General features: G+C 48.9%; 1 pseudogene; it reads left to right on the top strand.

Moving 5' to 3' along the window:
• The first annotated feature begins 1,385 nt into the window (after positions 1-1,385).
• On the top strand, positions 1,386-4,033 carry LOC132689780 (plakophilin-4 pseudogene; annotated as a pseudogene).
• Positions 4,034-10,053: the final 6,020 nt, after the last annotated feature.

The raw sequence follows: 10,053 nt of genomic DNA on the forward strand, positions 1-10,053 counted from the left end.
AATAATGAACACAGCCGAATTTTCCCTGCATGTTTGCTGATTCAGTACTTTCTATCAGTACAATTGACCTTTCAATAACCCAGGGCTTAGAAGTGCCAGCTCCCCTCCTCACCCCCCCTACCCTCTCCACCAGGGGAAAAATCCCCCTATAACTTTTGACTCCCCAAACACTTTACTACTAATAGCACACTGTTCACCAGAAGCCCAATATCACAGACAGCTGATTAACGCATATTTTGTACATTACACGCATTATATACTGTATGCTTATAATAAAGTAGGCCGGAGAAAAGAAAATGTTAAGAAAATCATAAGGAAGAGAAGACACATTTACAGCGCTGTTCCATACTTACCGAGAAAAATCCACATGTGAGTGGGCGCACACATTTCAACCTGTGTTGTTGCAGGCTCGACTATTCAAAGCGCAGCAACTGTGTGTCTGGAGTGTGGTTCAGACATCAGTTCATTTTACCCTGTCTTCAAAGTCATCCCGGTTTTAAGCATCCTTCATATATGGAGAGTGTGAAGTTACATAAGCACCCGGGGCACAATTGCATGGCAGGGTCCAGAATTTAGATATAAATGTTTGTGTTCGGATATTACTATGTTATTTTAGAACATGAATTCAGCGCAGGTGGGCTGGCGGCTGGGCGGTGGCCTCTGGACAGTACAGGGGACGCCGGGGCTGAGTCCATGCACCCTGGGAGTGGTGGGGAAAGGCCGCTTCTGGGGAAGGGGCGTCAGCTGCTTGGCCATGGCACTTTTTCTAATATCTCACGTGCCACAGCGGCAACCCCTGGGCACAGATTGTCCCTGATCCCCTGAGTGACGCCTGGAAAGAGGAATGCCCTCCTAAGCAGTAGGCCTGGTTGGTGGAGGAGGGGCAGCCACAGACCCGCCCAGGAAGCTGCCTCCGCTGGCGAAGGCATGGAACCCGAGACCACAGCCACTAGTCTAGCTGGGCATCGCAGCAGCAGGAGCTTCCATCTCAACGACTCGCCTGAGATCTGGAAGTGGAAAGGCGGATCGCTGCCAGTCAGCTAGAAAGATGTAGGCTTGGGGCAGAATCACCAAGTACGGCCAGCACCAGCTCAACTGAGAAGTCCGTTCCTTGGAGAGTGACAGGTGTGCCAAATACTGGCGCAAACCAACCTAGAGTTTCTGGCGCTCTAGAACTCCACAACAGTTGTTGTGTTGTGTTGTGTTGTTGTCCTCCACAACAACTATCTCATTAGGACAGAGCCAGAACATTCACCAGAACACTCCTCTCTCCGTGAAAGATCACTGGGTAACTCAAGTTCAACACAAATTCTGACAGTGGATCCCAGGAAGCAGGGAGTTCCCGCAACAGCCAGAATTTGAGTAAGGCAGATAGCAGCCCGCAGCCTTCATTCATAGGATCAACTGATAACCAATTGGTGAAGAATTCAAGAGCGGAAGGATGAACACTGGGTCAGGCCATGAGAAGAGTGAGTTCAGTTCCATCTAGAACGCAGCCTCCTTTCTATGTTATCAGCGCAGGTGGGTCTCCTCAAGTGGATCGCTGAGAATTCTGGGTGGTGAATTTGGCTCTCCGACTCCCAGCCCCTGAACCCCAGTGCATATTCCTCCACCACATTATCTGTGCAGCAGGCAGCCTCTCCATACTCTTCGCAGAGTCACCTCTCCCAACAGCTGCAAGTCAGATTGGCTCAGTCACCTCCCAACAGATCTCCGGTCCCAACGGCCCAACCCCTCAGTACTAAACCACCAGCCCAGTAGGGTCCCCGCCGACCCCGAGGGATGCACAGAATCAACTAGCTTCACCATCCCAAGGCTAGGCAGTGTCATCATCCCCCAAACACCCGGGGATGATCGCCATACCACGACACGTGGGACTTTCCTTCAAAGGACTGTTCACGACGTGGAACAATTTGGACAGCAGCTGTATGAAATTTACGGAAAGATGGTTCCACCTCGGCCACACAGCTTGACAGACTTACGGAGCTCCTGTGCTGGTCAGCACAGCCAGCCTGGGCAAGACGTTCATGCGGCTCTGTCTCCTGAGTTACACACCAATCCTATGCGTGAGGGGAGGGCCTCTTACAGCCCAGTGTACCGCAGCCCAAACCACGGAACCACGGAGCTCCGAGGGTACCAGGCAGCGTCCTATCGCACAGGCTCAGTAGGTGCCGAAAATCTGCAAAGCACATCCAGCCAACGACGCGCCCTTACATGCCAAAAGAATAATTACGCCCTGAACACAACGGCAACCTACGCAGACCCCTGCGGGCCACTACAATACCGAGGGCAAGAGGGCAATTGTAAGAGGCTTCAGCACCCAGCACCAGCTGATGAGGGCACCACGAGTGCCCTATCAACAGACAGCATTCAGAAGGACCCCAGGGAGTTCGCCTGGTGTGATCCCGAGTTGCCCGAAGTCATTCGCGTGCCGCGGCACCGGATCCCCTCAGCCCGGGGGAGCCCACGGTCCACCTGCGGCACCTGCACTGCGGTGACAGCCACGTGAAAATGGAGGTGTGTAGGGTAGGGGGAATCGAGCATCTGGTGGACCTCTCGGACCACGGACTTGGGCAAGTTCAGCAGAACGCTTACGGTGCCATCCGCGACCTCGTTTTGGCAAGCCTACAGATGAAAAGAAAATGACAGTGAAAGAATGTTGGTGGGGTGCCTGCCTTGCTCCGACTGTTGAGAATATCTGGCGCAGAAGTGAGGGAGCTTGTTACAGGCATTCTCTGGAATGTGTCCTCACGCGAGGCTGTAAAGATGGCAATCACTCGAGATGCTCTCTGGACCTTAGCAAACCCTGTGACCAGTCCACACTCTGACGGAGTAACTGGTCTTCGGATGATGATCACAAAATCAAATTCCACATGTCGCTCGTTCCGTGTAACACGACAGGTTGCCCGAAGAACCTCAGCTCTGGAGAGGAGGAGGCGAGGACGCGAATGCGCTTCTGCGAAGGGGCCGGTGGACTCACTGCGGTATGCAACCCCTACATCCGTGAACACATCCGATTACAGCCGCCAGACCGTGGAGAACTGCGTGTGCACCCAGAGGAACCTGTCCTGTCGGCCGGCTGCTGGGGCTGAGTGGGCTGGATGACTCACTAGGAAAAGTCTCCCAGCAGGGATTCAGAGTCAAGTTGCTGGGGGAAGAAGAAGAAAAAGAAACAGAGAACACCACAAGAGGATCAATGGGATGGAGTCAGTCCTATCCCAGGACTGTCAAAGCCCCCCCAAAAGATGCCGTGGCATCCAACAGTGCTAAAACCATACCTGAACCTTCTAGCAGAAAGTTCCAGCCCAGCTGCCTTGGAAGGCTCTGCCAGGTCTCTCCAGAAACCATCTGCTGGAAATTGGGAGTTTGCGGCATACATCCGGGCAGACTTCCGCAAAGAAAAAGGGCTCTCCATCCTTATAGAACTTTTGAGAATGGATACGGTAAAGTTGTGTTTTCTCTGGCAACTTCCCAGAGGAACATGGCTCCGGATGTACACAACAAGGAGCTCACTGGTAAATATGTCATGCGAGACCAGGTCAACAGGTTTCCCGGCAGGACTGGCCCCAGCGTGCTGTCTGATGAGACCACGGTGGCCATCTGCTGTGCTCTGCGCAAGGTCACCGGCAAAAACATGGAGAATGCCAAAGCCCTGGCTGATTCAGGGAGGATAGAGAAGCTGACGAACATGACCTAGGGCAGAGGAGACAGATCACCTCCGAAAGTGATGAAGGCAGCAGCCCAGGTCTTGAATACATCATGGCAATTTCGGGACCTCCGGAGCTTTTATAGAAAGGATGGGTGGAATCAGAACCATTTTATTACACCTGTGTCTACGTTAGGGCAAGTCCGATTCAAATCACATCCTTCCTCGAATACTACCAACCAACATTCGGGCAGCGTCAACAGCTGTATTATAGTCAAGACAACTCCAACAGAAAGAACTTTGATGCAGACAGATTGTGTTTGCTGTCTCCTCATAGCCATAAAGATCCTTATCTTGGTGACTGAGCTCACTTCCCAGCTTTACTGATTATTCAACACAGTATGGGCCGAAATCGACCACAAATTATGTAGATTCTTAATCCATGAAACGACCTTCTTTTTCTTTCTTTTTTTTTTTAACATTTATTCATTTTTGGGAGACAGAGAGAGATAGAGCATGAGCAGGGGAGGGGCACAGAGAGATACAGGATCCAAAGCAGGCTCCAGGCTCTGAGCTGTCAGCACAGAGCCTGATGCAGGGCTTGAACTCACAAACCGCGAGATCACGACCTGAGCCGACATCAGAAGCCCAACCGACTGAGGCACCCAGGTGCCCCCGAATGACCTTCTCATAAGCAGAACAGGACCCAGGGTCCCCAGACTCGTGGGCGGAGCATCGAGATGCTCAGTAGAGGAACTCTTTTTCTCTAACCTTGTTTGGATTGAGATGAAAAAGTCCATCTTGCTGATTTGCTAATGAAATGTGAACGTGACATGGAAGGAATGAGGGAAGGGCATGATTTGTTTTTCTTTTTTGAGGGGTTATCAGAGAAGTGAGAAGACCTTCAGGAGGGAGGACTTTCTAAGCTCTATTTAGGTGGATTGATTACTTGCAGACTCTGTAGTCTGGTGAATGTGTGGGTGATGTGATGAGAGGGTTGAGAAATGCGTAGAACGAGATGGGGATGTGTAGGTCAAATCCAAGATGATTCTTTAAACGTGAATAGGTTTATGTTCTGCCGGTCTGTACAGGGGAAAAAATGCTTTTTATTTATCATGTTTTGTTGCTATTACTAAACGTCAAGGTTGTATGCTATTATGCCCTGTGAATTTCTTTTGTTGGTATAAATATGGAAATGCTACATTACTAATTGCCATCATTCGTAATACAGTGTGGCGTTTGAAAAAGGATTTGAAGAAACTGACAGCTTAAAAAACAAATGGGAACCCCAAGGAATTGTTAGCAATTAAAACCAAGCTATGACATCTTTTGTTTTCAAATGAATAGTGTAACTTTGAAACACAAAGTCCAGTATAGTGTAGAAGTGCCAGGTCCACTCCCTGCCTCTGCCATTTTCTATGTACATGAAAGAAAAATGTGGAAAGTTCATCCTTGGGGGGACGAAATTCATTCATCTTCCAGTGTGAAAAGAAGAATTTTAAAACTAGCATTTTGTCAAATGTTTTTTTCTTTTTTAATATGTATTTTTTTGGGGGCGGGGGAGAGACAGCATAAGTGGGGGAGGGGCAGAGAGAGAGGGAGACACAGAATCTGAAGCAGGCTCCAGGCTCCGAGCCGTCAGCACAGAGCCCGACACAGGACTCGAACTCACGAACCACGAAGTCATGACCTGAGTCACAGTCAGACGCTTAACCGACTGAGCCACCCAGGCATCCCTCAGGTGATTAATAGTTACCAGAAGATGAAAGAAAGGGAGGGAGAACTAAATGAGACGTTTCTAAATGTGCTAAATGTATCCCAAATCTTTTGACAAACGAAGCTTTGAAAGCAAGAAAGGGAAATTTCATTCCCGTTTGTGGCAGAAGAGCATCCCACCAGGCTGCCACATGTGGTTGCACAGGTTGAGCACTGAATAATTCCCAGAGTGGTGTCACATTACCTACTTTTGTCCTGCAGTGGCCCTGGCTACCAAGATAGCTCTTTATGACAACAGAAAATCTTTTCTTTTCTTTTTTAATGTAATTGATTTTCTTTAATGTTTGTTTAGTTTTGAGAAAGAGAGAGAGCAGGGAAGGGGCAGAGAGAGAGGGAGACAGAGGATCCAAAGTGGGCTCAGCGCTGACAGCAGAGAGCCCAATGTGGGGCTCAAATTCATGAACTGTGAGATCATGACCTGAGCCAAAGTCAGACACTTAACCAACAGAGCCACCCAGGTGACCTTAGGCAAAGAGCCTTTTATCAGTTTTCTAATACAATTTAAAAGCAGCATGTTTTAGAGAAGGGCTCCAATCTAAACAGCTAAATGTATGTGAAGAAATAATGAAAAAAGTGCATATGCTGCATTAAGAAGTTCATCCCATACAATAATGTGAGGCGTTACGCTAGGGGCTTCGTTCATGACTTTGGCTTTTCCAGTTAAGCAGTTCCCAAAGTGTGGCCTCCAGAACAGCAGAATTAGAATCTCTTGGGAGCTTGTTAGATAAAAATGCACGTTATTGAACTTCACTCCAAACCTAATGAATTAGAAACTCAAGGAGAGGGCACAGCAGTGTGTTTCAATAAGCTTCCCAAGGGGTCCTGATGCACAGTGAAGTCTGGAAATGAATATTTTAAGCTAAGACCTAGAATTTGGATAGTTCAAAGCTGGGAGGAAGGTGCAGGAATGCCAAGAGACCAAACGCACATGAAGGAAAGACTTTTGTTCCGCAACAAATTTTCTGGAAATCTGATAACTTTGGGGGGAGGCTAAAGAAACTAAAAAGAAAGGATCAGACAGATTTGTTTTAAAGCATCATGGGAATAGAACAAGCCCAGAGTCTAGAATAAATTCGGATAAACGGGAATTTAAATCTTACCAGTTGCATGGACTTGGTATACAGCAGATGCCTTTTTTGTGTTTGTCGATCCCATGATCCTTCCACTGCTTGTGTCAAATCCATTGCTCAGTCTTTCTGGAGCCGGGGCACAGGGGCGCAAGGGTGCCTGGTTCCAGGGGGTCCCAAACAGACCGGGCTCAGTCACTTGCAGAGAGAAAGGTGGCTGTGAAACAAGAAAGGGATTTATTTCAGTGAGGTTGACACCGGGAAGAGAGCGGACTCGAGTCTCAAACACTGTCTCCAAAGTGCCGAAAATATCTGCAGGTCTCTACGAGGAAAATGTGGGACAAATGTCGGTGGGTTAGCAGTGAAGGTCAGGTCGCTCATTGTCTTGGGCTCAGTCACGGGCAGGGTCTTGCTGGCTCAGGCCGGTATTTACTGCTCGGGCTGGTGGTTTCGGTGCCCATCAGGGGATGCTTTCCCTGCACACCCTTTTGCCTGAGTTCAGACATAAGCTGGAAAGAACTTAATCAAAAAGCTGGAGGCCAAAATGGAGGTGGTTGAAGTCGTCTTTCGCTTCCACACATGGAGAAACTCTAACAGCCATATGCGTGTGCCTGGCTGTGGGCCCTACTAAGATCCAGATGTCCCTGTAAAGCATTTAGAATCAGAACCAAGCAACAATTGGATTCAGCAGGTGGCTGGCCCTGTCACTCATGACTTCAGGAGCAGTGGGACGGCCATTATTCTCCACAAGGATGAAGAAGCCAAGAGAAAGAAACCACTCGGCGGCCAGCGAGAAGGATGAATCAGGGCTGTGTTTGCTGGGCTCCCAGCTCTTTCCCGATTCAAGTTCAACACCTTCCTGACTCTAGAGGCAAGCCTGTCAGTTCAGCAAAACATCCCTGGATCCTCCCTGCCCCTCCCTCTTCTTTCCCCCTTTGCAAAATTGAGCTCAAGTTGGTTTCTGTGACTCACAACCAGGAAGGCTTTGCTAAGACAGGTGAGCAATTTATCTAATGTCACTACCCCTCGGTGTCTGTGTTTGTACAAGGAGGGCTCATGGTAACTACCTCATCGATTGGTGATGGTCTAAGTGAGATAATATACATAAAACACTTAGAACAACGTCTAGAACACCATGGGCTCAATGAAGTTGCCCCTTCAAGTCTTTAGAATGAGCTCTGCCCGCCCTTTTTCTGGTCCAGGACAGAAGGACAAGGGTGGCTCCTGTGACTCTTACCTGGTCTCCACCCACTGCCCTGAAGCCGGGGCATCCACAGATAACTTGTTCTGACAGGCAAGGAAATGAGGACAAGGCGCCTGTCCGTGATGTCAATATCTGAAGATGTTACGTTTCCCAAATGCTTCTTTCCTTTTCTGTGATGAGTTTTCCCATGTCCTTTAGAACACACGTTTAAAATGACCAAGACAGAGCTTTTTCTTCCTCAGTTCACAACAAATCAACAGGGGCACCTGGGTGGCTCAGTCGGTTAAGCGTCCAACTGAGGCTCAGGTCATGATCTCGGGACTTGTGAGTTCGAGCCCCGCGTCGGGCTCTGTGCGGACAGCTCAGAGCCTGGAGCCCGCTTCGGATTCTGTCTCCCTCTCTGCCCCTCCCCCATTCACACTCTGTCTCTCTCTCAACAATAAATAAATATTAAACATTTTTCAAAACACATCAACGGACAGTGCCAGATGCTGAGGGCACAGTGAAAGACACACCCTTTGCCCTCAAGGAGCCTGAGGTAATAAGGAGATACATCATTATATGGCAGTGGGATAGATGCAGATTTTACTTTACTGTGCTCAAGTCTGTCCCATTGACTCTCAAAAAACACTGAGAAATCGGAGGTGCCTACTTCTTTCTCCCTGCAGAAAATATTGTGGATGCTGCTCCATTCAAAAGATTTATTGGAAGAAAACAACAACAACAACAAACAACAACGGATGCTGTACATGTGAATTCCATTCGTGTCCGCACCAAGTAAAAGATCTGTGTGGTTTGTATTTTCCTGGCAGATGTTAAAATACAATTTATACTGAAATATGGAGGCAGAGGAAAAAAATATTAGGGAGATTTCTGATTTTACTTCCAGACAAAGAATGGAGATGGATTTTCTTTACATTTTCTTTATGCGCCTATTTCCCCAATAAAATACTAGAATGGGAAAGAGAGTGGGAGCAGAGGCTGAGGCTTCTAGAATCATCCCTGCCCAGATCTGCCCCAGCACCCCTCAGAAGCTGCATAACCGGAACAAAACGGGGTCTGAGGCACAGAGCCTGCCGATTGGCCCCCGGTTCCCTGGGGCTGCTGGGCCCACCTAATAGAGGCAGGGGTGCTGGGGCCTCAGCAGCGGGCTCAGGCCAGGGTGTCTCTGACCAGACTGGTTCCAGTTGAGCCCAAACATCAAAACTCTGAACAGCTTTAAAGAAAAATAAACAGTTCCCAAATGGAACTGTTCTGCAAGTTCAACTTGACTGACGTGTGCACTCATTAGTAACAAAAGCTTTGGGGTTTTCTTGAGAAACCTTGGCTCGGACTCTCTCCATCAAACACTGGGCCCCGCTGTACCCACAGTGCAAACCATCCTGATGATCAAGAACCATCTCTTCTACAAGGAAAGGAGCACCCGGCGCTGGGGCTCCAGCCCATCCACACCTCCGTCTGGGCCCTCCACCGGGAAGGAGGTGAGTGTGCGCAGTGGACAGGGTCCTGGGGTCAGAAGTCAGTGGGACTCTGCCAACCGCCAGCCTTGGCATTTCCCTTCCTGTGGAAGGTGCTTAGTGCCCTGTCCCCACAGAGCACGTGGAGAATGACCTCCACTGAGCACAAACCATGTGGGAGGGACACGGCGCCGAGACACCTTCCATTCCCAGACCTTCAGCGAATCCACTGGACTAGTAAACACTAAGTGTCCCTGGAGAAGCCCCCCATGGTCCACACTTAAGACTTAACACACACTTTTTTCATGATCAGTCCTCCTTCTCATCCCCAGCTTCAGAAAGTCTTGTGATGACCAGGGAAAGGAAACCAAATATCACAGAGGGACACAGACATCTCAGGCTTACATGAGACAAAAAAGGAAAAAGGATACTAAAGAAGAAATGTGCTGCTCTGAGGGAACCACGTCTTCCCAGGGCAGGGAGCACACCGTGAGCCCAGACACTGGAGGACAGAAAGCCTCACGCAGGCAGGCACTCAAGAAAGAAAAGGACCACGTTTTGATTTTGCACAGAAAGTAACCACCTCCCCCCGTTGACCAAAGCTTACCAAATATTCCTAGAAAACAGCTTAGATCCTTAGACCTGGAAGCCTGATGGAAATGGTACTATCTTTTCCCCATGTAAGAATCCATAAATGCATTTCCTAAGTAGCCCCTCGAACCACCCTGGAAGGAGGAAGTCAGGTGCCCATGGAAACTTCATGGCACCTCAACTCAGAAATGAGACCGAATTAAGAGGAAACACACTCCCAGTGAGCGGGGATTAAGAGACACCAGACATTTCCACGTTTTGTGCAATTTTCAGATAATTCTTCTTGGCTTCCTCCCTGTACAACAAGTCATT

Source organism: Panthera onca, chromosome E3 (assembly GCF_046562875.1).
Source record: "Panthera onca isolate mPanOnc1 chromosome E3, mPanOnc1 haplotype 2, whole genome shotgun sequence".
Lineage (NCBI taxonomy): Eukaryota > Metazoa > Chordata > Mammalia > Carnivora > Felidae > Panthera > Panthera onca.